The sequence below is a fragment of the Macaca nemestrina genome, chromosome 8, assembly GCF_043159975.1.
Source record: "Macaca nemestrina isolate mMacNem1 chromosome 8, mMacNem.hap1, whole genome shotgun sequence".
Lineage (NCBI taxonomy): Eukaryota > Metazoa > Chordata > Mammalia > Primates > Cercopithecidae > Macaca > Macaca nemestrina.
In genome coordinates this window covers 43,351,382-43,378,822 of record NC_092132.1, presented here as the reverse complement: position 1 = coordinate 43,378,822, position 27,441 = coordinate 43,351,382, and the positions used below count along the sequence as shown (strand labels likewise).

Genomic DNA, 27,441 nt, shown 5'->3' with positions numbered 1-27,441 from the left:
GGATCTAAAATAGCCAAGACAACTCTGAAAAAAGAAAGATAAAGTTGGAGGACTTAAATGGCCAGACTTTAAGACTTACCATAAAACTTACCATAAAAAATAGTCGTTAAGACAATGGGCAAAAAACTTGAATAGGCACTTTATAAAAGCAGACATCCAAATGGACATTAACCATATGAAAAGGTGCTCAATATTGTTATCCATCATGGAATTAAAACAACATGCCTCATTAAAATCACAATGAAACACCACTACACATACCATAGAATGAAAAAGATGTACATATCAAATGATGGTGAGGATATAGACCAACTCTGGGTTCAAGAGATTCTCCTATCTCAGCCTACCAAAATGCTGGGATTACAGGCAGGAGCCACCATGCCTGGCCAGCATCTTTATTCATTATTGTGAAAAACTGGAAACAACCCAAGTATCCATCAACAGGAGAAGGTATGAAAAAAAAATCGTTATATATTCATACAATGGAATTCTACACAGTAATAAAAAAGAGCAAGCTACTGATACATGCAATCGCATAGATGAAGCTCAGAAGCATTGTGTTGAGAAAAAGTAGCCAGATACAAAATAGTATGTATATATTGTATGATGCCATCTATTTGACTTCAAGGACATGAAAAAGTAACCTATGATAGAAATCAAAACAGTCATTACCTTCGGTAGCTGGCAGTGGTTATCACCTGGGAAGGGGCATGAGAGAACTCTCTGGAGTGATGAAAATGTTCTGTATTTTGATGTGAGTGGTTGTTGCACAGGAATATACGTATGTAAAAATTCATCACGCTGTACAAATAAGATTTTTTTTAATCTATGTAAATGATATCTCAATATAAAAGAAAGTTCTAAAATAAGCAGATGGTAGGAAGAAAAGCGTTCCAGAGAAGATGTGCATGTAAAGGGTTTATCAGAAGGGTGAATTTCCAGCTGGGGTGTCCCTGAAGGATGGGAGGGGCAGCACTCAGCAAGAGAATCACATTTAAAATGACCCTTGAAAGAGGGGAAAGATTTGGCTCTAGGGAGAAAGGGAAATTAAATCAGATTTGTCAGGAGAAATGTATCAGGTTTAACCACATGAAATTTCTGATAGTCAACCATTTTTCAGCCTTCCAAAAATGAGAGTATCATCTGGGTCAGTTTAACATGAAGACAACAACAGGGTTTGTGAAGGGCAGCTCTTTGGGCACGCCTCTGCTTAGGGAAAAGAAGAAAAGCCAGAGAAAGAGCAGACAGAGAGAAAAAAGCAAAATAATAATAATAATAATAATACATTTAATAGGTTTTATGCACTTTGGGAAATGTAGTGCCTTAATTAAAAATCATCTAATGAAAAACTCTTGCCCAAGGAGCTGACAATTTACATAAGCTACACAAAGCCAAAATACTTACAAAAAGTGTTCAGCATCACAATCATCAGAGAAATAAGCATTAACCATGGGACACCATTCAAAAGATTTTTCTAAATAATTGTACATTTTTCTGGCAAGGGTTAGAAAAGCACTCTCACACATTCTTTCATAAGTGTAAATTCATACAGACTTTCTGGAGAATAACTTATCTCTATGTATAAAATTCTTAACATTTTCTATATCTCGTGACTCAGTAATTTCACTTCTAGGAATTTATCATGTACATAATAAAAAGTACACATAAATATGGATGTAGAAAGATATTTACCATAACTTTATTTATAATATAAAAGATATTTAAATAACCTAAATGTCCAATAATAGGGAAATTTAGAATATTCTAAATATTTCTATTTATTTATTTTTTTTTTTTTTTGAGACAGAGTGTCGCTCTGTCACCCAGAGCTGGAGTGCAGTGGTGTGCTCTCAGCTCACTGCAAGCTCCGCCTCCTGGGTTCATGCCATTCTCCTGCCTCAGTCTCCTGGTAGCTGGGACTACAGGCGCCCGCCACCATGACTGGCTAATTTTTTGTATTTTTAGTAGAGATGGCGTGTTAGCCAGGATGGTCTCGATCTCCTGTCCTGGTGATCTGCCCGCCTCACCCTCCCAAAGTGCTGGGATTACAGGTGTGAGCCACCGCGCCCAGCCAAAGTTATTTTTTAAATCACCCTTTTATAGCTGGGCATGGTGGCACATGCCCGTAGTCCCCAGCTACTCAGGTGGCTGAGGAAGGAGAATTGCTTGAACCCGGGAGGCGGAGGTTGCAGTGAGCCGAGATCGTGTCACTGCACTGCAGCCTGGGCAACAGAGTGAGACCCTGACTCAAAAAATAAAATAAAATATCACCCTTTTATGAGAATATTTCATGACATATAATTATATAAAAGAAAGCTCACAATAAATCTCATCTTTAAAATGACATTTGGAAGTTGTCCTGTTTTTGATGAGGATAGAGAGATAGAGAGATATATCTATATAGCTATATATAGGTGTAAAGATTATCAGAAAGAAATTACATGAAATGGCAGAATTACAGTAAAAATATTTTATGCTCTTTTTTTTTAACAACAGCATGGATTACCTAAAATTATAAAACAAAACAAAATATATATTATTTCTAAAGCTATTTGTCTCAAATTGTCAAGTGGCATACAAAGCAGTCCACAGGGTGTCATATGTGCTGCTGGCACATCTCCTGAAAGGAGAGTACAAAGATGGGTTTGCCTTAAAGCTATAGGAGCTTAAGCTTCAGGACCCTTTCTCAGGGAACATAAGCCCCTTCTAAAGCCCTAGGGAGGGTCCTAACGCTGTACCTTCAGAGCCATTTTTAAAAAGTTTTGCATTAATAAGGTATTTCAACAGCGACTGGTTGAAATTGCTGTCTCTTTTCACCACAAGTTCTCCTTCGTTCTTACATAAGGTAGCCAGACTTGCACTAGATGTTTTGGGAATCTGGCAGTTGAGTTGGAATACCTCGAGTTAGAGGTTTTGCAGGACATCATTAATGAGTTTTGTGATCATTTCTACGTGTAGTTAAGTGGTTGTTATCTGTCCCATGGTAGATAGGACTTTCAGGAACGTTCCTACCATCTACTGTGTTGATTCACCCAGTGTCATTACTGAAGGCACAAGGCGAGAGGACATGAACAAGTCCTCAGGTGTCTAGCACTGAAGTGTGGGGGCGGCGAAGGAGAAACAAGGTTTGAAATGTATAGAGCCAAAAGCTAGTCTACGGGAAAAAAACACCCAATCATCAGATGCGGAACAGAAGGTCCAGCTTTCATCAACATCTGCTCTCATTTTTTCAGGATTCGATGGGACCAGTGGTATCAAGGCAGAGGGTTGGTTAAGCTATTGGGTGGACTAAGAGGGAGGAAATGGCACCAGAAGCACAGTCTGGTATCTGTGGGTTGCTTCTCTAATATCGATCCACCTCTCTGGGCAAATTCTCATTCTCATCTGTAAAGTTCTCCCTGTCTTTATCTCAGAAGTTCTTGACATTGGTGTGACAGCTGATTCTGAACCCCTAGGAGACTGACCTAGCTTCCTGTTTGTCATATTCTCTTCGAGATCTTCATTCTTGTGCCCCAACCCAGACTGATGACCTATATACTTTTTCACTGGTTTTTGAGTCTCAGAAATTAGGTTTCTGGCCATCAACCCTGACTGCACTTGATCAGCAGCTCTCATGTCGGTTCCACAGGAAATCTTCCGCCTCTTCCTGTGGGCATATTTACTTCCACACAATATTACTACTGATGTGTATGCAGGTTTACACCTACTTGCTTCTGTAAAGAACTTGAAGATGCTTGTAAAATATATGCGATAAACTAGAACAATGGTTTTTTAATCAATTTGGGGTATATCAATTATGATTCCATTCAGTTGCGGCTTTTTAATCTATTTTGGGTGGGGCCATTACGATTCCATTCAGCTGGGACCTTTGTCTTACTGCTCCATCATTTCTTCTCGTGTATGGCTTCTTTTCCATAAGGTGATAATGTGGCTGCTACACCTCAATGCGTCACAGCTGCATCCCAGGCAAAAGGAAGGAGGAATGGGAAGAGACAGCATCACAGACTTCTGCTTACTTTATATTGGTTAGAACTGTGTCTCCTGGCCAATTAGCTGTAAGACACTCTGAGAAACTGAATATTTAATGGGGCCTGTTGCTCTGAAAAAACTCAGATTTCTCTTGGTAAGAAAGAAGGAGAACATATAACAAGTAGACAACTCATTGTAAGTGCCACACCAAGAAAAATCTAAACCTCATAGATGTTACCAAAAGGAAATTTTTCCCTATGTGTCCACAAATATTTATGGAAACATAAATATAAAACTATAGGATTACATTTACATAATACTATAGGATTAAAGTAATGTAACAGGAGGTTCAGCTGTCATTGAAATTTGCTCTCATTTTCTCAGGGCTTGATGGGACAATAGTGGTACCAAGGCAGAGGGTTGTCTAATACTATAATATTATGCAATGTGTGTTTGTATAATACTGTAGAATTATGTAGGTCTGCTAAAATTAGAATAACCTGGATGATTATTTATTGCATCTCTTGGGGTTTTTTTTCTCCTTTATAGTTCTCCCTTCTGAGGTTCCTTCTTATGTAAATCAATAAAAGAATCTTAATAATAAACTTAAGAGGCATTGGCAAGATGAATCAAGACTCATGAAAATGTTTCCACACAGGCCAGGCATGGTGGCTCACGCCTGTAATCTCAGCACTTTGGGAGGCTGAGGCAGGTGGATCACGAGGTCAGGAGTTCAATACCAGCCTGGCCAAGATGGTGAACCTTTGTCTCTACTAAAAATACAAAAAAATTAGCCAAGTGTGGGTCAAGCACCTGTAATCCCAGCTACTCAGGAGGCTGAGGCAGAGAATTGCTTGAACCTGGGAGGCGGAGGTTGTAGTGAGCCGAGATCCCGCCATTGCACTCTAGCCTGGGTGACAGAGTGAGATTCTCTCTCAAAAAAAAAACAAAAAACTGGAAACAAAGTAAATGTCCCCAAAGAGAATATCAAATAAATTATGGTCATTCTAATCTATGAAATAGTATGCAAAAAATAAAACTACTATGAAATACTATAAAGGACTATACAACTTGTGTATGCTATAATTAAAATTCTAAAAATACATATAAATAGTATAAAGACCAAAAAGGAATAAAAAAAGAAAACGTGTTTATTAAGAAAATGTGTTATGAAGATATTCCCTCTTTCTTTTCTCAACTTTTGAAATGTTTTAAAAATGTTTGTAAAACAGTCTGCTAAGAGAACACAGGTGACTTACTGTTAGTAACCAAGTCAAGCTAATGAGTGACCACACAGAGGCTTGCAGAAAATCAGTCTCACTCTCCCTGGGCAGATGCTGAACCTGCTGCCTGTACCGGTTATAACAGACAGTCTCCCTAAAAATGAAGCCAAGAGGTTGGGAACATAGAAATGGAGTAAGATTTTAGCAGCTACATAGGATTTGCCACATCTCAAGGCCATTAAACTCAATAATCAGAGTGAAAAAGGTCAACTCTATTATCCACAGTTTATATGTGGGAAATAGAAGCTCAAAATGACTCCCCAGAGAGAATGCATCCTCTCACAGCAAGGAGGATCTAGGGAACCAACACAAAATAATACGTATATTCACCTAAGAGGCTTCTAGATTGAATAAATCCTCTCTAGTTGCATCTTTAAGCATGTACCTCAAATGCTGGTGAACAGGTAACTGTAATTACCCAAATAATTACAGGTAGCTGTAATTACATAATTAATTGCAGGTAAGTATAATTACCTAAAGCAGATAGCATGCCTTCCTTCTCAAATGACACACACTTGAAGTTGTTTTTCTAATGGCGATGGTAGACTTGTACAATTGCCTACATTTGTGACCCTGCTGTCCCTGTGGTCCACTCATGACTCACACCTGCACAGTGACCTGTTGCCTGGGATGGAGAATTCCGCCTGACGCCAGAGTGAAGCGATGCTATACCATCTTCCCCATTCATGTTCCTTCCGTTACAGTTCCTTCCTGAAATCATGTAGTCTCTCTTCATCAAGAGCTAGTCACATAACTCCCCAAATTAAGTAATGTTCTCTATTCCTTTCCTGTCTCTACTTTGCGGTGGGGGGAATTGCTAATGTGAGCCTCCTGGGATGCCTTAGCACTACTTGGTGAAAGGTTCATTCCAACAAAACTCGTATCACGTTGAAAGGATCATTTCCCCACTGCCTGGAGAAGAATTGACTGTGATGATCACCCCATCCTATGGTTTCTCCACAGGGTTCAAAATATGGAGGCTGCATTGTGTCCATGGACGGGAGCATAGAAAGAAACCTTTAAAAGCTGGACCGAGAAAGGAAAGAAGGCAGAAAAGTAGGAAGAAATCCTGATACTGGTGGTACCAAATGCCTCTGAAATTGTTTGGAAAGTAAAAGTTAAGAGGGAACTAACAAAAAGTCTGTAAAAATGAGATAAATTAAAAGAAAGGTATGATAAAAAGAAATAATATCCCTTAACAGTCTGTCAGCAAAATTTAAATTACACTTTAGGCAAGTGTTAGAATGCCTGCCTGGCCTATCCCTTCCCCTTCTCATGAAATCTGGACCTGCCCACAAACTTAGTAGACAGCAGGCCTCATACCCCCATTCCCTTTAGCTACTACTGACCGGGTCAAGGACAGAGAGCAGACTGGAAGGAGCCCTACACCTTGGTGGGCCAGATATCAGTTGAATTCACTGTCTCTGGAATTTGACCTCCTACCTGACTGGCTGCTGCTCCTCAGTTCTCTTTGGTGGCTTTCCTCCTTGTCTCCACCTCTAGATATTGGGGTACCCCAGGGATTAGCCCCAGGCCTCCTCTGCTCTATACATGTTCTCTCTCTGGGTGATTTTAGCTAGACCTCTGGCAAGATTTAGCTAACCTGCAGTCCTGACCGCTCCCCTGCTCCAGATTCAAATATCCAAGTAGCTGCTTGACAGATTCATTTGGAGACCTAGTAGGCACCTCAAAACTTAACGTGTCCAAAATATGAATTTATTTTCTCTCCTCCCTCGCCCCCATCCTGGTCCTTTCCCTGTCTTCCCTCATGTCTGCAAATGGTCACCCCATGCAACCAGTTGCTCTGGCAAAGCTTAGTCATCAACCTCAATTTATCTCTTTTTTTTATCACCCCATAACCAACTCACCTACAAATCCTGCAATATCCCTACATGGCCCCTTCTCACCAACTCCACTGCCACCACCCTAAGCCCAGCCCCATCACCTCTCAAGGGGATTACTGTAATAGTCAGCTTCTTGGTCTCTTTGCTCCTACTCTTGCCCCTCTACATTCTGTTTTTCACACAGCCACCAGAGTGATCTTTTAAAAATGTGAATCATGATCAAATGTAACTCGTCAGCTTAAGACCCTTCCAATCAATGGCTTTTTATTTCGCTTAGAAAAAAAGTCCAAATGTCTGACCATATTACAAGTCCCTTTGTGAGATGTCCCTACCTCTTGCCTCTCAGACCTCAAATCCCACTACTCACCCCTAAGTCATTATGCTCCAGCCACCGTGACTTCTTGCTGATCTTTCAAAGCACCACCTTCACTCCCGACACACGACCTTGACTCATGCTGGCCTCTTTGCCTGGAATTGTCTTCCCCAGATCTTTGCATTGCAGGCTCTGCCCATGATTCTAGTCTATTCAAATGCCCCCTCGGTCACTTTCTTTAAAGCGGCATGACATTCCCCCATCCAATTACCTTAATACCTTATTTTATTTCGCATTCACTCATCAGCATCTGAAAGTATACTGTTTATTGATGGGTTTGCTTTTTATCTGATTATTGCCTGAACCTTCCACAGGAGACCAGGGCTTAAAACAGCGCCTGGAGCACTGTAGGCACTTATTAATACTTGGTAAATGAAGGAATATAGGTCTTAGCATCTACAGTCAGTGGTGAGTTCTAGACTGCAGAGATCAGAAACATGCTTGAACCTAGTGGAGGAAGCTGGCTGAGAAGATACAGAGAAACCAGAAAACTCCTGCCACTGGAGACCACCGCATCATTTCTAGTCATTTCCTGCTGCAGTTCCATGAAGGTTGGCTGCGTTGCAATACCTGTGTTTGGGAGTTTGCTGTGCCCTTTCCATGAAACCCCCTTTACCTGAGCTAGCTTCAGTGCGCTTTCGCTTCGTGCACACAAACAGCACTGAGTACCAACTAAGACCAGACACTGCAGAGCTACCAGCCGGCCTTGTTATTTCTTTTCTAACCCCAAAATGGCAAACATATCCTGGGTAAGTGAGCTGGACCAAAGAGGACACTCTGCACAACCACCATATTTTCCCCATTTTCTAGGGAGAGAAACTGAGACCCACAGGTGTATGTGTCTTTCTCATGACACCTGCTAGCATCTGGCAAAGTCTTAATTTGCAAATAGGAAGGATGAGCACCTCCTGTCATGGAACATGATCTCTATACATGGAATCCACTCTTTTGGAAGGCAATCACATGATAGCCTGTGCTCTCTATAAAGGGAGAAATATAAATGACTCTGTTGTCCGTAACCCAGTTTTGATTAACTAGGGTTTAAAATGTCAACAGTGCATTTCTTTAAGAGGTTATGGGCATAGCAACAAGGAGCCCTATCTATAGCAATAACTGCTGTCATTTTAACAGTCCTTTTCTCACGCACCTCCCACAGCTAATCACTTGACAGCTTTAAATGAATATGAACTGCAATGCATAATTAATAAATTCAATTATTTTCCCTTTGCACATCTGAACACATAAAGCAATCTGCCAACATTTAAGGAAATCCCATCATGCTACGAAGCATAAAGTCATATTTCAGGAAGTGAGAAATTAAGACACAAGAATAATGGCACACTTGCCCAAATATTATAAAGCACATCCAGCAAAGTGCCACAGCAACGTGGCAGAACTACTGATTCTTCTGCCTCCAATTACTCAGGCCTTGTCAAATAACAGGGAAGACCTGATGCAAACACACAGCCATTTCACTGCATTTCTCAAGCCTTTTTAATAAAAATAGATCCCAGCTGCCACTCACCTTCTTAAAAAAAAATCCACCCGAGGAAATATAATTCAGTTATCTTCCAATGACTTCATATGAAAGGTTAATGGCACGGTGTGCTGTTGGCAGCCAGCAGTGTTTGCTATTTCGACTTCTCACTTAAGAGTTCCATTATTCTGTACAACCCCAAGCAAATGCCTTTATTTAAACCACCTCCAACTGACCTTTATAGCTTAATGCTAGGTTCATCTTGACAGCTTCCTACAAGCATTCATTTCAATACTGGCCTGCAGAATTACCCAAAAACAATATAGCATGGCACACCACATTTTTTCAGAGAGCACAAAGGGAGCGGGAGGCAGGCCAAGTATTTTACTGCAGATTTTAAGGGTTGACTCCCGGGCACACTATTGTTCTGTTCCTGTCAGGGCTGGTCAGAGAACTTCAGGGGACCTCAACCCTATGGGATTAACGTATTCTTGTCAGGGGTAGGGTAGGGAGAAGGAATTTAATAGGTGTTCCCACTCATCAAAGAGAAAGCCTTAGGAGTTTCATTTTACTCAGAAGGAAGGCTCTCAAACAAAAGCGTGGGCTCTGGGGAACCTCTGGGAACACTAAATGTTCCGTGAACACTGTGCATGGTGGGCATGAGGACTTGGGGTTCCCATAAAAACTGTGTTTGCAAGGAGACAGAAGGGCTGGCGTGTGTCATACCTAATCAATGGTTCTTGAATTATACAAGACCAGTGGGCTCTGAGGCTCCAGCTGGTCTGTGTCTCCAGCCCACTCATTAAACAGTGAGGCGAAGCCTCTAAAAGTGTGCAAAGGCCTGAGGGTTTGAGACATGGGACAAGTTTTGATGCCAAAGAAGATTTGAGGGAAGTTTTTTGTTTGGTTGGTTGGGGTTTTTTTCCCCCAAAGTGTGGTGTTCGGACCACCTGCAGCATAATCACCTGCAGCATTTTGTAAATGTTCCGATTCATGGACCCCTCTTTTTACCTTCTGAATCTAAAGCTCTGGGAGGTGGCTTTATACAAGCTCCCCAAGTTCGAGAACTACTCCCTTAAGAATAGAAGCAATAAAAGGGTTCTTTTATGACGCCTTCTCTTGGTGGCTCTTCTCTTATTGTCAAAAACAAACAAAAATGAAAAGAACAAAATATTCAAGGTTTTAATAATGTTAGAAAACATACTGTTTACCACAATGTCAAAAATTCACATGACCACAATATAACCAGCCTACAACTGGGTCTGCTTAGAATTCAAATGTATCTACACATTATTTTTGAGGTTAAACCTCTTTAATGAGTCATTTTGTTTTCACTGTCTCAACAAAGCCTTTTCGTACAGAAAATTGATCCTTAATGTTGTTGGTATCACGCTGATGGAAATAAAAGTATACTGTGGCACAAATGGGCCCTGGGCTTCCAAGTAGTTTAGTTCATTTACGCCTATTTCTGATTTAAGTCGAGGAGTATTCAAATAATGGTAAAAAGCCCATTGGTTTTGCACATGCGCACTTTACCTCTTCTGAACTCTGCAATTCTCCCATTAGTTCAGTCCGTCAGCCAGCGGACTTAAGCCAGGCATCGTGCTGACATTTAAAGATGATTCCTTTTTCGTCATAAGAAGAAACACAGAACATCATTTGATAAACATAAAAATTAAAGAGCTCTGCTGGCAGCCCCTTTACAAGGCACTGGAGAAACCCTGGGTTGGGCACGACTGGTGCTTTTACCAACACAAGCCTAAAGGACCCCTCCAGCTGCTGGATTAGCCCTAAAGGCAACTATTTGGTTTATTGGTGTAAATATGAGCTATTAGTGTCTGGTGGTCCATCAGAGTGGCCCTAACCTACTGCTTTGCCTTGTAACAATCACACAATGAAAAGAGCAGAGTTGAGTGTTGTATTTGCACTGCCTGTCTAAATCTGGTTTCATAGCCCAACATCCCCCTTGCCCCATCCACAGGGATACTCATTAATGCTGCCGCAGCCAAGTTAGTGGCTTGTTTTCTATCTCTAAGAGTGCAAAAAGCAATAAAAAGGTGTCAGTAGTTGTCCTGAGAGACTTTTTCTTTATTATTTATTTCTATTATTCTCAAATAATAGCCCTTTCAATGGGCAGTTATTTGAGAAGTAAAGCTCTCTTTAAAGGTATGATTGACACATGAGCTCTCTGTCCCTGCCAGAAATTGATACAAATGAAGAGAGCTTCTTATTGCAAGGTTTCCCAGGATCCTTCTCTAACTAAAATACATGTGGAGCACCCACAATCGGCCACCTCCAACTCCCATTCCAGACGGTCAAATATGCAGCATCCACAAATGCCCCACATAGAAAACTTACCCCTATGCATTGTTTAACATTTGCAATTACTATTTCCTCAGTCACGGCTAGAATCATTATTTTTTCTTTACATTAGAGCATCAGGAAATAAATCACTGGATTTTTAAAATTGAAAAAAGAAACAGGAGGGAGTTTTCAAGACCACGTGGTGGTTAAATAGAATAGAAGCCTATTCACTTCAGAAGACTTCCTGGCCATAAGAGACTGAGCTCTCCCCCACCGCAGGGCACAACTGTAATGGGGCTGCAAATTCATGTTAGCATTAGGTCTGCCTCTCAGTCCCTGGCTGAGGCCATTCCGACTACGGTTCTGACTCAGATAATTTGCCAGTCCACGGGTGAATAATGCAACAGAGAGCTCAGAACAAAAAGAAGAATTACTACTGAGATGCAAACGTCTCCTCTACTTAGTTCCAGAAGAGCGAAAGAAAAGTCAGTTTGTTTCACTCCTTGTATTTATTAACAGTGATTTTTCCTTCAGTAGATAAGGAATGAAAAAACTACAGGAGGCAACACTCATAAAAGTAAAATATAACCTCAGTGTCTTCCCCATGGATGAGTTCATAAACCCTGACTCAACCCTAAAATGGCAACTGGCTCCATAACTGACTCTGAAATTGTCTAATTAAATCTACAAACTCAAACCAGGAAGACCTTTTTCTCGAATTGAAATAATTTATGAATAGCAGACCAGTATTTCAAACCAGCTCAGCATGATTTTGGCTTATCTTTGGCAATAAGCAGACCATTCTAGAACACCCTATAAGCCTTCCCATAACCAATTAAAGCTTGATGCCTGCAATTATAGAAGAAAGGTGAAATGCCTCTGTGAATGGGGATAATGAACCTTTCCTGTGTAGAAGCTTAGATTACAACTGGGTGATCCAATACAAGGCTAAAGAGTTCCTTTATTCTTTTTATCTTTAACTTTTAAAAAAATCAGACTAACACATATGTATTATTAAAGTCAAAGAGCACTCTAAGCCTGGAAAGAAAAAGAGCTGCCAATTTTACCCCATTCCTATCCCCTCCCAGTCTCATTCCTTCCAAGTAGGCACTCTCGACTCTTTTTGGCTATTCTCTATGATCATAATCTCCACATTTTTACATTAACTCTTTCATTGCTATCGTTTCCTTTTTCCATTCAGACAATATCTACTTCCTGCTGTCAAAGAGTATCACCTAGCTGTTGCATTACTTCCTCCCATTTTCTGACTCCACCATCACCTCTATATAGTCATATCGCTATTTTGATTAAAGCAATACAGTATTTACATTGTTATGACTATGATTCCAGACAGCTTTGACCAAATTCTGCCTCCACCAGGCACTGGGTATGTAAACTTGTGCATCATTTTCAACAAATGTAAAATGAAAAAAGTATTCACACCTACTTCATGGGCCTGAGGGTTCAATGAATAATTATGTGCCAACATTTACACAGTGCAGGTGCAGACTGAGCACTCTCTAAATGCACAGTCAGAAGAGATTTCCTTTCTTGCTCATGTCTTTTCTTTTGCCCTGGCCTCATTTTTCATTTACTTAATTTTCTACATTACTTTCACTTATGTATCCTGAAAACAAAACCCTAACATTTCTTTTATTGCAGATATTCTTACCGCTAGGGAATGTATCCAAATCACACGGCACCAAAGTAGGTTAGTGGCCACGAATCTGCAGCAACTTCAATTCCTGCCTCCTCAGAAGAAATAATTTGAGGGGCATAAGGCAGAGTGAGAGACTGAGGCAAGTTTTAGAGCAGGAATGAAAGCTTATTAAGAACTTTAGAGCAGAAACGAAAGGAAGTCAGGTTCACTGGAAGAGGACCAACGGGGACTTGAAAAGAGGACCAACCAGACTTGAAAGATTCAAGTGCATGGTTTGACCTTTGACCTGGAGTTTTATATACCGGCATGCTTCCAGGGTTTACGTCCCCTTCTCCCCAATTCTTCCCTTGGTGGGGTGTTGTCTGCATGCACAGTGGCCTGCCAGCACTTGGGAGGGGCCCCACGTGCAGTGTGAAATTGTACACATGCTCACTTGAGGCGTTTTTCCCTTACCAGCAGAGTGTTCCTAGAAGAAGGTCATATACCAGATAAACTCCACCATCTGGCCTCTTAGTCCACAAGCTTGAACCCGCCCAACTATGGAGATCTTATCAGGAAGCTGCTGATCACCACTTTCAGGTGTTTTCTATCTATTGGAAGACTGCCTTTCCCTGGTGCTGCCTGCAACCAATTATTATTTTAGAGACAGTTTAACAACTGTCTGACCATCACCTGATGGTCTCCTGACTTTCCTGGTTGGGTTGGCGGGGTGGGGGCTCTCCTGCCCTGCTTATGTCTAACTACCTACTGTAACAATATTAAATTACATCATTTTTATTTGTTTGTTTTCCTTAAAGACATCCTTCTTGGAGTGCTTCCTCCTCCTGTTAGAATCTTTCCAAATTCTGTGGGCCTGATGCACACTGTAAATTGGCTACTCCCTTCTCCTGTTTACTGTGCAGGTTCTTGACCTGATCCCATTTCTTTTTCCCTCTTGATTTAGATGTCTTTTTGGTGGGGCACATTCCCAGCTATTCCTAAGGCAAGATACATAGAAAGGAAATTCCTTCAGTCATGTAATTGTGAAAAACGTATTTATTCCACCTATACATTTGTCAGAATTTCCACAGAATATAGAATTCTAAATGGAAATAATTTTCCCTCAAAATGTTGAGGGCTGTGCTCCATCATCCTCCACCTCCAATATTTCTTTTGAAAAGTATAGTGTCCATCTAATAATCGATTTCTTATTCTTTGTGGTAGCTCATAAGATTTTTCTTCATTCCTGGTATGAAATTTTATGATGATATGCATCTCTTCTACCAGACACCCAGTGGACCCCTTCAATCTGGAAATTCATGCCCTTTGGGAAAAGTTTTTCTTTTTCTTTTTTTTATCTTCTGATTTCCTTCTATGCTCTTTTTGGAATTCCAATTCATTGGAGGTAAGCCTCTTGGATTTTTTTTCTTCATTGCTATCTTTTCCCTCCTATTTCCTTATCCCTTAGTCTTTCTATTCTACTTTCTGAGAATTTTTCATTTCCTAACCCTTCCTTTTTTATTCCTCCTCTCGTATTTTTAATAACTTATTTTGTCAATATCCCTTTCTTGTTAATAGCACACTATTCTAATTTAGGGAGTGCAATAGCATCTCTTATCTTTCTAGAATACTGTGATCAAGTTATTCCTTTTTTTTTTTTTTTTTTTTTGAGATGGAGTTTTGCACTTACTGCCCAGGCTGGAGTGCAATGGCGCAGCGCGGTCCAGGTTCACTGCAACCTCTGCCTCTCAGGTTCAAGTGATTCTCCTGCCTCAGTCTCCCAAGTAGCTGGGATTACAGGCACACACCAACATGCCCAGCTAATTTTTGTATTTTTGTAGAGACAGGGTTTCACCATGTTGACCAGGCTGGTCTCAAACTCCTGACCTCAGGTGATTCTCCCCCCTTGGCCTCTCAAAGCACTGAGATTACAGGTGTGAGACACCCTGCCTGGCAGGGGAGCTACTATGATCAAGTTATTCTTAGCATTTTTTTTCTATTGCTTGTATTCATTATTTTCTTCTGAATTCTTTTTTCTCTTCAATTTTATTTCCTTTTTTTATGTAAGAGACTCCCTCAACTATCTGGTCATATGTGGCTCTCTGCTTGTATTTAAGAAAGAGTCATAATAATTTGAATGGAAGTTCTGGGAGAATGAGTAAAACTCACAGTGGGTGATTGGCAGAAACTTGTCTTGTTAAGAAATCTGCAGGTGTCTGTATCTTTTGATTTGCTAGTCAATTTCCCCACAAAGCTATTCCCCCATTCCTGCAGGGTCTGTACATGCACATGCCTGGTTGGATGGAAGGCAGAAAGTCTCACCCTAGATCTTCACTTAACTTGGGGTATCTCAACCTCAACACTATTAATATTTGGGGCCAGGTAATTGTTTGTTATGGGGATGTCCTGTGCATTGTAGAATATTTAGCAGAACTCTGCCGTCTACCCACTAGTTGCCACTAGGAAACTGCCACCCAATTGTGAAACAACAAAAAATGTCTCCAAACATTGCCAGATGTCTGATTTGTCCCACATCTGGGAGTTCCCAGTCACCCTCTCTAGACAGTAAATTCCTATCTATGCAGAATAAACAGTACTTCCCTAGCATGACGACAGAAGAGAGGGGATCTTTTTTAAACAAATCTTCCTATCAACCCTGCCTTTAGAAGTATCTAGTGCTGGCCAGGCATGGTGGCTCATGCCTGTAATCCCAGCACTTTGGGAGGTCAAGGCAGGCAGATCACCTGAGGTCAGGAGTTCAAGACCAGCCTGGCCACCATGGCGAAACCCAGTCTCTACTAAAAATACAAAAATTAGCTAGGCATGGTGGCAGGTGCCTGTAATCCCAGCTATTCGGGAGGCTGAGGCAGGGAGAATCGCTTGAACCCAGGAGGAGGGTGCAGTGAGCTGAGATTGCGCCACCGCACTCCAGCCTGGGTGACAGCAAGACTCTGTCTAAAAAAAAATTTTTTTAAAGTGTCTAGTGGCACCAATATCTGAGCCTGTCTGGAATTTTGTGGCAAAAATCAGCTTGTTTATAATTGGCTTTAGGCTTTTAACCAAGCAGAAAAAACTAAAATTCAAGTCAATTACCATTCATCCAACTGCCTTCCATATTTCAAAATTTTGTTGACTCTCATATATAGTCATCTGATTTCTTATTTTCTTTGTCCTTATGAATTTATGCTGCTTAATATTTTTTTCCTGACATTTTTTCAGTGTTATGGATGGAAAAGAGTCAACAGTAAACATTACATTTGGGTACCCTGTTTAAAACATGTTTAAATTTGGGCACCTAAAATTTCTCAATTCTTTCTCAAATTCTAAATTTGAGAAATTAAAAAAGCTAACAATTCTCATACAGGCAAAGAAAACATCACTTGAGCATTGCTCATCTGAGTGCACAAGACTGTACAGGTCTTTTGTGCATATTTTATCAAAATACCAGAGTTTATGATTGGAAAACTATATGAAATTACAAATATTGCACTAAGACCAAACCAGGACAAAAATATCACCAATCCAAGTCTGGCGATGTCGAGGTTATCTTAAGATTAAACAAACCTGTAGAACAGAGCCCTCTTATTCCCAATGAATCTAATGTAACCACTCTTTTTCCATATTCAAGATGAAATTTTATATCTCAGAAAGACACATCTATACCATCATTAGCTCCCAAAAGTCAAGTGGCTCAAAGAATCTGTCCACCTAAATCCAGTCACTTCTCTCCATATCCATAATTACCATATCCATAATTACCCTCCTCTTAAATCAAGTCACTATCATCTCTTGCCTGGATTTCTGTCTAGTCTGCCACCATTCAGTCCAGTCCTCTACAAGTGTAATCTTTTCAAAGAACAAATATGATCATTTCACATACAGAGGTGTTTGAACCAGAGCAAATCCTTCTTGAATAGGGGCTTGGTATAAGGAGGCTGAGACCTACTGGGCTGCATTCCCAGACTATTAAAGCATTCAAAGTCACAGGATGAAATAGGAGATCAGCACAAATACAGGTTATAAATATATTGCTGATAAAACAGATTGCAGCAAAAAAAGCCAACCAAAACCCACCAAAACCCAGATGGCAATGAGAGTGACTTGGTCGTCCTCACTGCTACATTCCCACCAGTGCCATGACAGTTTACAAATGCCATGGCAACATCAGGAACTTACCCTGTATGGTCTACAAAGGGGAGGTATGAATAATCCACCTCTTGCTTTGCATACAATCAAGAAATAACCATAAAAATGGGCAACCAGCAGCCCTCAGTGCTGCTCTGCCTTTGGAGTAGCCATTCTCCATTTCTTTACTTTCGTAATAAACTTGCTTTCATTTTACTCTATGGACTTACCCTGAATTCTTTCTTGTGTGAGATCCAAGAACCCTCTCTCAGGATCTGGACTGGGACCTGTTTCCGGTAACATCTTTCTGGCAAACCATGGAAGGTACTGTAGTAAGGAAACCCCCCAACCCAAAGGCTAATTTTGGGTAAGTGGTGGGGTCTGGTAACATCTTTCTGGCAAACCAGGAAAGAGACGATACTGAAGAACCTCCCACCCCCAACCCAAAAGAAATAGACTGCAGCACTGATTGGCCGACTTTGGGTAAGTGGTAGGACACCCAGGTAAAGGATGGAATTGGGTTGGAGACCCAACTTAGGAGAGTTAGAGTCTCTCCTAAGACAGAGTGGGTTATAGGCCCCTCTTAATAAAAGGCAAGGATGCTTGACCAAGCTTGGGTTTGAGGTCCAACTTAAGAAGATTAGAGTCCTTCTTAAGATTTAGAGGATCAGTAAAGTCAATTTTGACTAAGACCAGGTTTGGCACTATGGGATGTTAACTGCTATTCTCTTTGGATTAACCTGCCTTGCAGTCTTTGCTGACAGCTACAGGTGACAAAACTAGGGATGTACAGGACCATGGGACATGGGGAGTTTTTTCCTTCCCAAAAGGGGAAACTTGAGAGCTGATGGGACTGCTGGAAAAGATCCCTTCACGACTGATAAGCAGCTGCCTGAACTTATGAGCAATGGGTGGGTCTGTCTCTGGCCTCCCTGAGATCTTCACCTTACCCACCCTGCCTTAGGCAATGCTTTTCTCTCTCTCTCTCTCTGTCTCTCTCTGCAAACTAGTTAAATGAATGGTAAAAAAAATTACTGTTTATCTCCTCTGTAAAGTTTTGATTAATGGGAAAAAAAGGATTTGGGAGGCTAATCTCAAGCTGTAGCAAATCTGTTGCACTTTGTGCTATGAATTTGTCTTTCTGTATCTTTCTGTCATAGAGAGGGTTACTTTAGATAGAAAATGGACTTAGAACCTAAGCCTGCTGTTCAAAATGGCCCAGGAAACTGGTCAGTCATGTCCTTAGGAGCTTGACCTTGTAACCACGTGGCCATGCTTTCTCTTTTCACAATGGTGGCCTGGTTTCAGGGTTCAATTCCTGGCTTAGGAGTGAGCTCTTCCTGATTTAATATCTGCATGACCTTTACCATTTTTTATTCTTTCCCTCCACAAACTGTCTTGAATTTCCTTTCTCAGAGTACCTGTGAGGTTACTTTTAGTAAAGTTTAAAAGCCAGAAATATTTGCCGTTTGGCCAGGCTAAAGATGAGTAATAAAAAATTCAAAAGGATGTTTTTAAAGAGTGCTATGGTTAAAAGTCAGCTTAATTAAAAGTGGGTATTCAAGCTCTAACAGCCTGGAGTTCCTTGGGAAAAAACACAGGAGGTGCCACAGACCCTGTTTTCGGGGGAGGGGGGGAAGAACAACCTCTGTTTTCCTCATGGAACCCCAGGAATTAAAAGTAGATAGCTCTCCAGGAATTAAAAATAGATCTTTCTCAAAATCTAAGGCTTTGTTCTGTTTTGCATTGCATTATCTGACATTTTTGACTTTTGGGAGCATCAGAAATTACTTCACATTATGAGACAGCTCTGGTGTGTAATAACTAGGTAGGAAATGTCCTTTTGGGGATGGGCTGATTCCCTCTTTTGGGGATCCAGAATCTGATATAAAACTGGGACCCTTAATTTTGGGGGATCTGTTCTGCCTTCCAACTATGTTTGCTTATTACGCCATTAAAAACTACATGCTTTCCTGGCCCTGGGGTCCATCCTGAAGCCAGTAATTCAATTAAGAAACTGGCAAATAGGCCAGATGCAGTGGCTCACACGTGTAATACCAGCACTTCGGGAGGCCAAGGCAGGCAGATCACAAGGTAAGGAGATCGAGACCATCCTGGTTAACACGGTGAAACCCCATCTCTACTAAAAACACAAAAAATTAGCCGAGCATGGTGGCGGGCGCCTGTAATCCCAGCTACTCAGGAGTCTGAGACAGGAGAATGGCATGAACCTGGGAGGTGGAGCTTGCAGTGAGCCGAGATCGTGCCACTGCACTCCAGCTGGGGCGACAAAGCAAGACTCTGTCTCTAAAAAAAAAGGGGGAAAAAGAAAATAAACTGGCAAATGAAAAATATTACAACTACTAGGTCTTCTTCTGTCTGTGTATTTCTATATGTTTTGTGTATGGTGCTTATGTATGAAAGAGCTTTAATTGGCTTAAGAATAATAAGAGCTTAAATATTTTAAAAGAGAAGTAAAAAGTGTAATGCCTTTTAGTTCACATGACTTTAGTAATCTTTGGAAAATAAAAACAGTTTTACGTGGAAGGTGTGTAAAGAAAGTGAAATGTGTTTTTGGTAAAAAATTATAAAAAGTCATGGGAATGTGGATTTCTGGCCTAAACTAAATGGTTAAAGGGTTGTTTTAAGTTAGATAGGATAAAGCTGAAGGTTTAAACAAGTTGTAGAAGGTCTGTGAAAAAATTAATCTCATAAAATAAATTCTGTGTGTGAACAAATTGGCTAAAGTTAAAGGGGTATTCAGCTTTTCTGTAAATTAAACATTAGAATAAAAGCACAACAGGTTTTTCTTAAAGCACTAATCTAATCTGCTCTTTAACAAAAACTTGTAAAGGGTTATAAAAGGTTTATAAGAATCTTATCTTGGCCAGGTGTGGTGGCTCACACCTGTAATCCCAGCACTTTGGGAGGCCGAGGTGGGTGGATCACCTGAGGTCAGAAGTCCAAGACCAGCCTGGTCCACATGATGAAACCCCATCTGTACTAAATATACAAAAATTAGCCAGGCATGGTGGCAGTCGCCTGTAATCCCACCTACTCGGAAGGCTGAGGCAGAAGAATTGCTTGAACCCAGAAGGCGGAGGTGGAGGTTGCAGTGAGCCAAGATCACGCCATTGTGCTCCAGCCTGGACAACAAGAGCAAAAATTTCATCTCAAAAAAAAAAAAAAAAAAAAAATTATCTTATCTTATGGTCAAACTGATTAAAATTGGATAGATTTTAATTTTATCAGGTTTTATTAAAAATTAGAGTTGACATTAACAGTATACTAATATAAAGGTGAAAATTGACTTATTTGGTAGAAAAATCATATAGACAGCATTGTCAAATATGAAATAGTGTTTGGCTTTCTTTGGGTTGTATTTGCATAAATGTGTTATTGGTATGTGTTCCAAAATTATGAGAACCTCCTATAATTCTGATATGACTTAGTGTATGTTATCAATAGTTATAATTATTATGTGAAACTGTTATACACCACAGAAGTAACCAAATTTTCTTATTAATTGTGGCTTTAATAGTGTCTGTCCTAAAACTTTTTGCCATCTACAGATGATTATTGTCTTATGTTGATCCTCTTCAAAAGGTGGCTTATCATCAGCTTCAGGACTTTGACAGACATTCTTAAATGCAAGTTTCTGATAACTTTGGAGACTGTGAGATTAGAATAGAGGAAAAACTTTCAAGACTCTCATGGAGAGCTCAAATGTTAATGACAGAACAGGAGTTAACTGCATGGACTGAACTAATAAAAAACTGAAGTAATCTTTTTTTAATTTTTTGCTTAAAACATTGCTGAATCTTTTTGTTTTCCAGAGCCAAGAAAACTTTTCTTTTGAGTTATTTATAGCTTTTAACAACCGAGTATACTTCTATAAACAAAATTTGGAGCATATTTGTTTCTCTCTACCTGATTTCTCTGGAATTTGGAAACTAGTTGTGAGTATTCTTAACTTATGGCAATATAGTTATTTGCATAAGTACAATAAGAATCGGTTTTCTTTTGTAATAGGACACAATTGGAGAAATTGGTTATTTTACCAAGGCATTGTCTGGAATGGTATGCTTTCCTTTAAGGAATCAAACTTGACTTGAGCCAAGATAGAACTATTAGAAGCCCCTTGGGAAAACTGGTCTCATATCTTGTCTACAAACCATGTACAGGGTTCCTGACCTGTGGTAAGTAAAGGATGTCACTTTCTAACAGGCCCCAGAGCCCCAGGGTATCTTGGGACCTCGAGGAGAGTAGTTTACCCAACTCATAGGTATTTGAAAGTACAAACCCGTGGCTGGGCTTGGCTTTAAAAAAAAAAAGTCTTATCTGAGATTCTGTCTATGGAACAGAGTTCCATCAAAGCCAATTTAAAGAGCTTAAGTGAAAAATAATTATTCTTGCTGCACTTTATACAAGTAATCATGCCAAGCATAATAAAGCAAATCAGTCTTATCAGGATTTGTTGTTAGTAAAAATGGGAAACTGGAGAGAGAAAAAAAGAAAAATTATGTTTCAAGAACTATGGTACACCTGTTATTAGATTTTAGTCTTAGTTGTTTTTTGAGTTTGTTTCTGCAATTTAGGCTAACCTTGCTTATTGCTGTGAACCAACCAGTGATGTCTGACTGCTGCTCAGAAGAAAGAGGGAGGGATAATGTAAAAATCTGAATCAATATTCTAATTCTGGGCACACTGTAATCATCTAGCAACCCCATATCAGCATGGTTTCAACAGTTGGCCAGTTCATGGAAAGCCTTCTTATTTAGTTTACTTGGAATAATTTTACTTATTTTGCCTTACTGTTATAGAATATAGTGCTGTTATACTCTGTGTAGGAATGCAGGATAAACTTACTGAATGCTTTCTTAAATCAAACAATTATTAATCTTCCAGATATCACCTTTTGTCAAAACTCGGAGTTATGAATGGCCCTCACCATACTGATGCTTTCTGACTGAGCTCCTCTCTACCCTGAACACAAGAGACCCTAATAGTTAGGCAGGAATATCATCACCCCTATTCAGCCCGAAGAAGTTACAGAAGATGAATCTTTGTCCCTTCACAACTCTTAGGATTAAGGGTTCTCTTATAAAAGGGAGGGGGAAAATGTCAGAGGTGTTGGTACCAGAGCAAATTCATCTTGAATAGGGTCTGAGCAAAATGAGGCTGAGACCTACTGGGCTGCAATCCCAGACTATTAAGGCATTTTAAGTCACAGGATGAGATAGGAGGTCAGCACAAGATATAGGTCATAAAGACATTGCTGATAAAATGGATTGCAATAAAAAAGCCAGCCAAACCCACCAAAACCAAGATGGTGATGAGAGTGACCTGGTCATCCTCACTGCTACACTCCGACCAGTGCCATGACAGTTTACAAATGCCATGGCAACATCAGGAACTCACTCGGTATGGTCTACAAAGGGGAGGCATGAATGATCCACCCCTTCTTTAGCATATAATCAAGAAATAACCATAAAAAATGGGCAGCCAGCAGCCCTCAAGGCTGCTCTGCCTATGGAGTAGCCATTCTTTATTCCTTTACTTTCCTAATAAACTTGTTTTCACTTTACTCCGTGGACTCGCCCTGAATTCTTTCTTGTGTGAGATCTAAGAACCCTCTTTTGGGGTCTGGATCAGGACCCCTTTCTGGTAACACCCCCACCTTAAAATTCAGTGACTTCCCAATGCTCTTGGAAGGAAGACTGAAGTCCTTAATATGCCTAACATATCCTCACATGTCTGGTCCCTGTCTCATTTCATAATGTGCTTCCTCTTGCTCTCTGTGCTTCAGTCACAGCAACAAGCCTTTTTCCATGCTCCTCCCACATTGACCTTCCCTTTGAACTATTCCTTCTTCCTGGAATGCCTGGAATTACTGGAATGCTATTTACCCACACATCCCCTTCAACTAGTTATTTCCTACCTATCCATCAAATCCCAACTCATCCATGGAGTCAGCAGCCTTTCCTAGCTCTTTTCTGTCCAATGAAGACAGTTCCATTTTTTGCACCTCTCACATCATGCCTTGTTATCACAATAGGAATTCTTCATGTCTTCCAGTGCTTCTTTGACTTATGTACCTCTACTCCTCCACTGGACTATAACTATATGAGAGCAGGGACTATGTCTGTCTTACTCATTGCTCTAACCATAGAGCTTTGCACATTGCCAGATATTTAGCAGGCACACAAAAGTTCCTCTTTACACCTGTAGATCCAGCTTCTCAGGAGGCAGAGGAGGGAGGATCACCTGAGCCCAGTGAGGCTGAGGCTGCAATGAGCCATGATCACACCACTGCACTCCAGCCAGAGCAACAGAGTGAGATCCTGTCTCCAAAAAAATAAATAAATAAAGTCACCATTTGTTGTATAAATGAATGACTTCACTAAACTCTGATGAATTAAAGAACTATCCTAGGTGCTCTAGAAAGAACTACTCTTTTTATTCTTTCAGAGTGACTGTTTTGGAGTCTGAATAATAGTTTGATTGGACAGTAGGAAATGCTTTTCATCATGAAGGGGGTTATCAAATGCATTGAGAGAACTGACTCAGAGATTGCTAGCTGTCAACATATCCCTTCTCTCCTATCTACATTATTGAGTAGCAAAGTGCCCAGCTAAAAATATTGACATGCCCTCAGCTTTCCTTAAAGGTAAGTATGGTTGGTAAGATTAAAAATAAAGTGAAAAAAAAAAAAAAAAAAAGATTAAAAATAAAGCAAAAAAAAAAAGATTAAAAATAAAGCAAAAACAGAAGGTAGACTTTGGGTAAAATCCTCAAGAGGATTGACTCAGCTGGGAGGCATGGCCCTTTGCCTCTTTCTTCTTTTCTCCGTCTTTCTACCTGAAACATTGGCTTAAGCTCCAAAAGCCATCTTGGACTATAAGGCTGTCTTAAGAACAAAAATATGCAGTAAAAATGGAACAGAAAACCACAAGGTTCCTGGGTCCCCAGTGACCAAAACACAGCCATACATTCTTGGTCTTACTACCTGCCAGTATTTTTTCTAAGAGCAAACAAAACAAATCCTTGTGCTTTTGAGCAACTGAAGTCAGCTTTCTACCCTGCAGTCAAACACAATTCCTAATTGATGTGACAGTTAATGAAAAGAAACAAACTCTGCCCTTAAATACCTCAATGCCCGACAAATTCCTGAAGATAAGATAGATGAGCCCAGAGTGGCAAGAATTCATCAGGGTTAATCATTTCCAATCACATCCCTAAGGCAATTATTTATAAATGAGCCAGGGTATTTGATTATCTATAAAGTATCCAGTGATGGACATTTCACCATCTACTTCATGATGAAAGGCATTTCCTATTGTATATCCAAAATTATCAATCACACTCCAAAAGGGTCACTCTTCAAATACAAAACTTAGGTGTTCAGACTGGCTAATAACTCAATATTAGAGAGTTTTTACTTCTAAATTCTGTGAAGAATACAATGAAATTTGCAACTTTACATGAAATCAGCTCAATTTAAAAGGGCGGTTGGAGATAGCATTAAGTGAGCACTTAGTCTGTACAAGGCCCTGTAGCAGATGCTTTGTATAAATCATCTTATGTGAACGTCCCAATGGCTCTGTAAGGTAGATATTGTACTCATTTTATAAATAAGGAAACCGAGGACCAGAAAAGGGAAGTGATCTGTCAAGGTCTCTCAAACAGGGCTGGGATTTAAACACATCTGCCTCCACATCCTGTACTATTTCCACTACTCCATTCTGCTTCCAAACCAGCGATTGTTAGTATCTTGAGTGTGTGATTGAGATCTCACTAAGTCCTATTAATGAGCAAACGCTCTTCTTCATGGCATTTATAGTAAGACATTTTTATGGGCTGAATTGTATCTTCCAAAGAGATATGTTGAAGTCCTAACTCCTAGTACCTGTAAATATGTCCTTATTTCGAAAGTCTTGATAGATGTAATCAATTAAGATGGGGTCATACTGGATTAGGGAAGTCTGTCATTCAGTGATTGTTGTCCTTATAAGAGGAAAATCTGGACACAGAGACACACAGAGAGAAGAATGTCATAGGAAGATGGAGACAGAGATTGGAGTGATGTGTCCACATGACAGGGAACATAAAGGATTGCTGGAAACCACCAGAAGCTAGGGAGATGCAAGAGAAGAGTCTCCCCTAGGGCCATTGGAGGGAACAGGGCCCAGCTGGCATCTTGATTACCAGAGAACTGTGCGGAAATACAATTCTGTTGTTTTATGCCACTCAATTTGTTATAATTTGTTGCAGTAGCCCTGGAAAAATAACAGAGAAGTTAGCTGGGACTTCGGCCTGCCTTGGCTTTAGCAATAATGTATGTTTTGTTGAGTATAAAGCGAGGCCTGTGTCACATGATATGGGGGTGGTACAATGGTCAAATGGAGCTGGGAATGTGTCCAGTACTTCCTCCTGCCCCATCCAGGAAGACACTGAGAAGGGTGTGAGAGATAGAGGGTGGCAGATGGAATGAGGGAGGCAGGACCACGTGTGGTGGGTGGCTTGTGTTAAAGAACTGAGCTGGGCCAGCGAGATGTGAATAAAGAACACGTGTTCTGATGGTGAGGCAGGAGCCCTTGTTACTTGATCTAAAGAACTGAACACCTCATGTTTTTCCAATTGCCCAAAATAAGGCCGTAAAAGGTAAACCAACTTGGACCTGTGTTTTGATTATGAGCATCTGTTAGGCTCGGACCAGCTAAAACCCATTGACTAGGGACTGACTCCAATTTTATATTTTATATAATGCCAAGGACATTGTTAGTAGGTTCATTAAAAGTTTCAGTTAACTGATGCAAATGCTTAGAAGCACTGGGGAGATAATTACTCAACATGTACACCCTGAAATGTATGAAATTATTAATAATACAAACCCAAGCCAAGACAATATTCTTGTTAAAAATGAAACTAAGTAGGAGACATTGGAAGTGAAAAGTATCTGAAGTTGTTTTTTTCATTACTTGGCTTACCTCATGGTGGAAGCACCCATTTCAAAACAGTTTCTAAATGTATGTATAATAAACATTTCAAAGACAATAATTGTAACAATAGTTATAACATTCTGTTAGACTAGTCACCTTCCAACAAAGCCAGTAAGCTGAAATACATAAATCTTACCAAAGCTTCTGTCTTATCAAGGTGAACAACTCATTTCAGTTTACCTAGGAACATCCCAGGTTTAGCCCTAAAGGTCCTGCATCCCAGGAACCTCCCCAGGCCTGGGGAGACCTGAACATTTGTCCCCCTGCCTCTAATAAAGAAGAGTATGGTCGCATGAGCAAGCACTAAAGGGCAGGAAACTGATCCAAAGATCCAAAAGGTAAATTCAAAGAAGAATCTTATGGGATAAATACTGGTCCAAGGGATGAGGCTAAAACAAGGCCAGCAGGCTGAAAAGCAAAGATGAGTTTTCAAGAGCACTCACATTGGCTTCTCATGACCACAGGGTTGGTTTCTTCTAAGGCCTCTCTCTTGACTGTCGGTGGCCATCCTCTCCCTGTGTCTTCAAGTTGTCTCCCCTGTGTGTATCTGTGTCCTAATTTCCTCGTCCGATAAGGACACCAGTATTGGATTAGGGCCCACCCGGATTGAGGCAGGAAAATAGGGTCTGGAGGGACGGAACCTAAGCCCATTTCATGCTGACTTCCTAGAACTGAATTGAAAGGAAAATCCTAACTTTCCAGCCTAAGTAACAAAAGGATCAGACACTACTCTCTTTGCAAACCCCCATCTTTTCTGCACAGCAGATGGGAAATTGAAAGTACCTCTGATTGGTTGATTTTTGCAACCAATCAGATATTTGCATAGGAATGTGACCTTTGGAACTTCACTTCAGCCTCTGGTTGGTTGCTTTCTGCAACCAATCAGACTGATGGTGGGCCACCACTTCATTTACATGAGGAGAACACCAAGTGGCCAATGAGAAATCTCTAGAGGGTATTTGGACCCAAGAAGATTCTGTACCAGGACTCTTGAGCCCCTATGCTGGGGCCCACTCCCACCCTGTAGAGTGTGCTTTGTTTTCAGTAAATCTCCGCATTTGTTGCTTCATTCTTTCCCTGCTTTATTTGTGCATTTTGTCCAATTATTTGTTCGAAACGCCAAGAGCCTGGACACCATCCACTGGTAACAAGATGACCTCGTTTTACCTTAATTACCTCCTTAAAGACCCTATCTTCAAATATAGTCACATTCTGTGGTACTGGGGGCCTAAGACTTCAACACATGAATTTTAAGGGGAAAGATACTAAACATAGTGGATGACTTCTGGGAAATACAATTACAGCCCTGAAAACATCAGCATCACCTGAAGTCATGTATGTTGGAGATTTAAGACAGACAGTTCCCGGATAGCTTACCTACATTTCATAGTATTCGTACATTCGTACGTTTCATACATTTCATTT

General features: G+C 40.4%; 1 protein-coding gene across 3 annotated transcripts in view; it reads right to left on the bottom strand.

Annotated features, from left to right (window-relative positions):
• The window catches only part of LOC105476037 (neurocalcin delta), a 443,647-nt gene that overhangs the window by 389,694 nt on the left and 26,512 nt on the right, over window positions 1-27,441 (bottom strand). Inside the window, exon 1 of one of the 3 annotated variants that reach the window (XM_011731656.3) lies at window positions 673-752. The exons of the other annotated variants lie outside the window; for them this stretch is intronic. The gene's annotated coding sequence lies outside the window, so the exon portion shown is untranslated. Of the gene's footprint in view, window positions 1-672; window positions 753-27,441 lie in introns of those variants that run through there. 3 annotated transcript variants of the gene reach the window in all.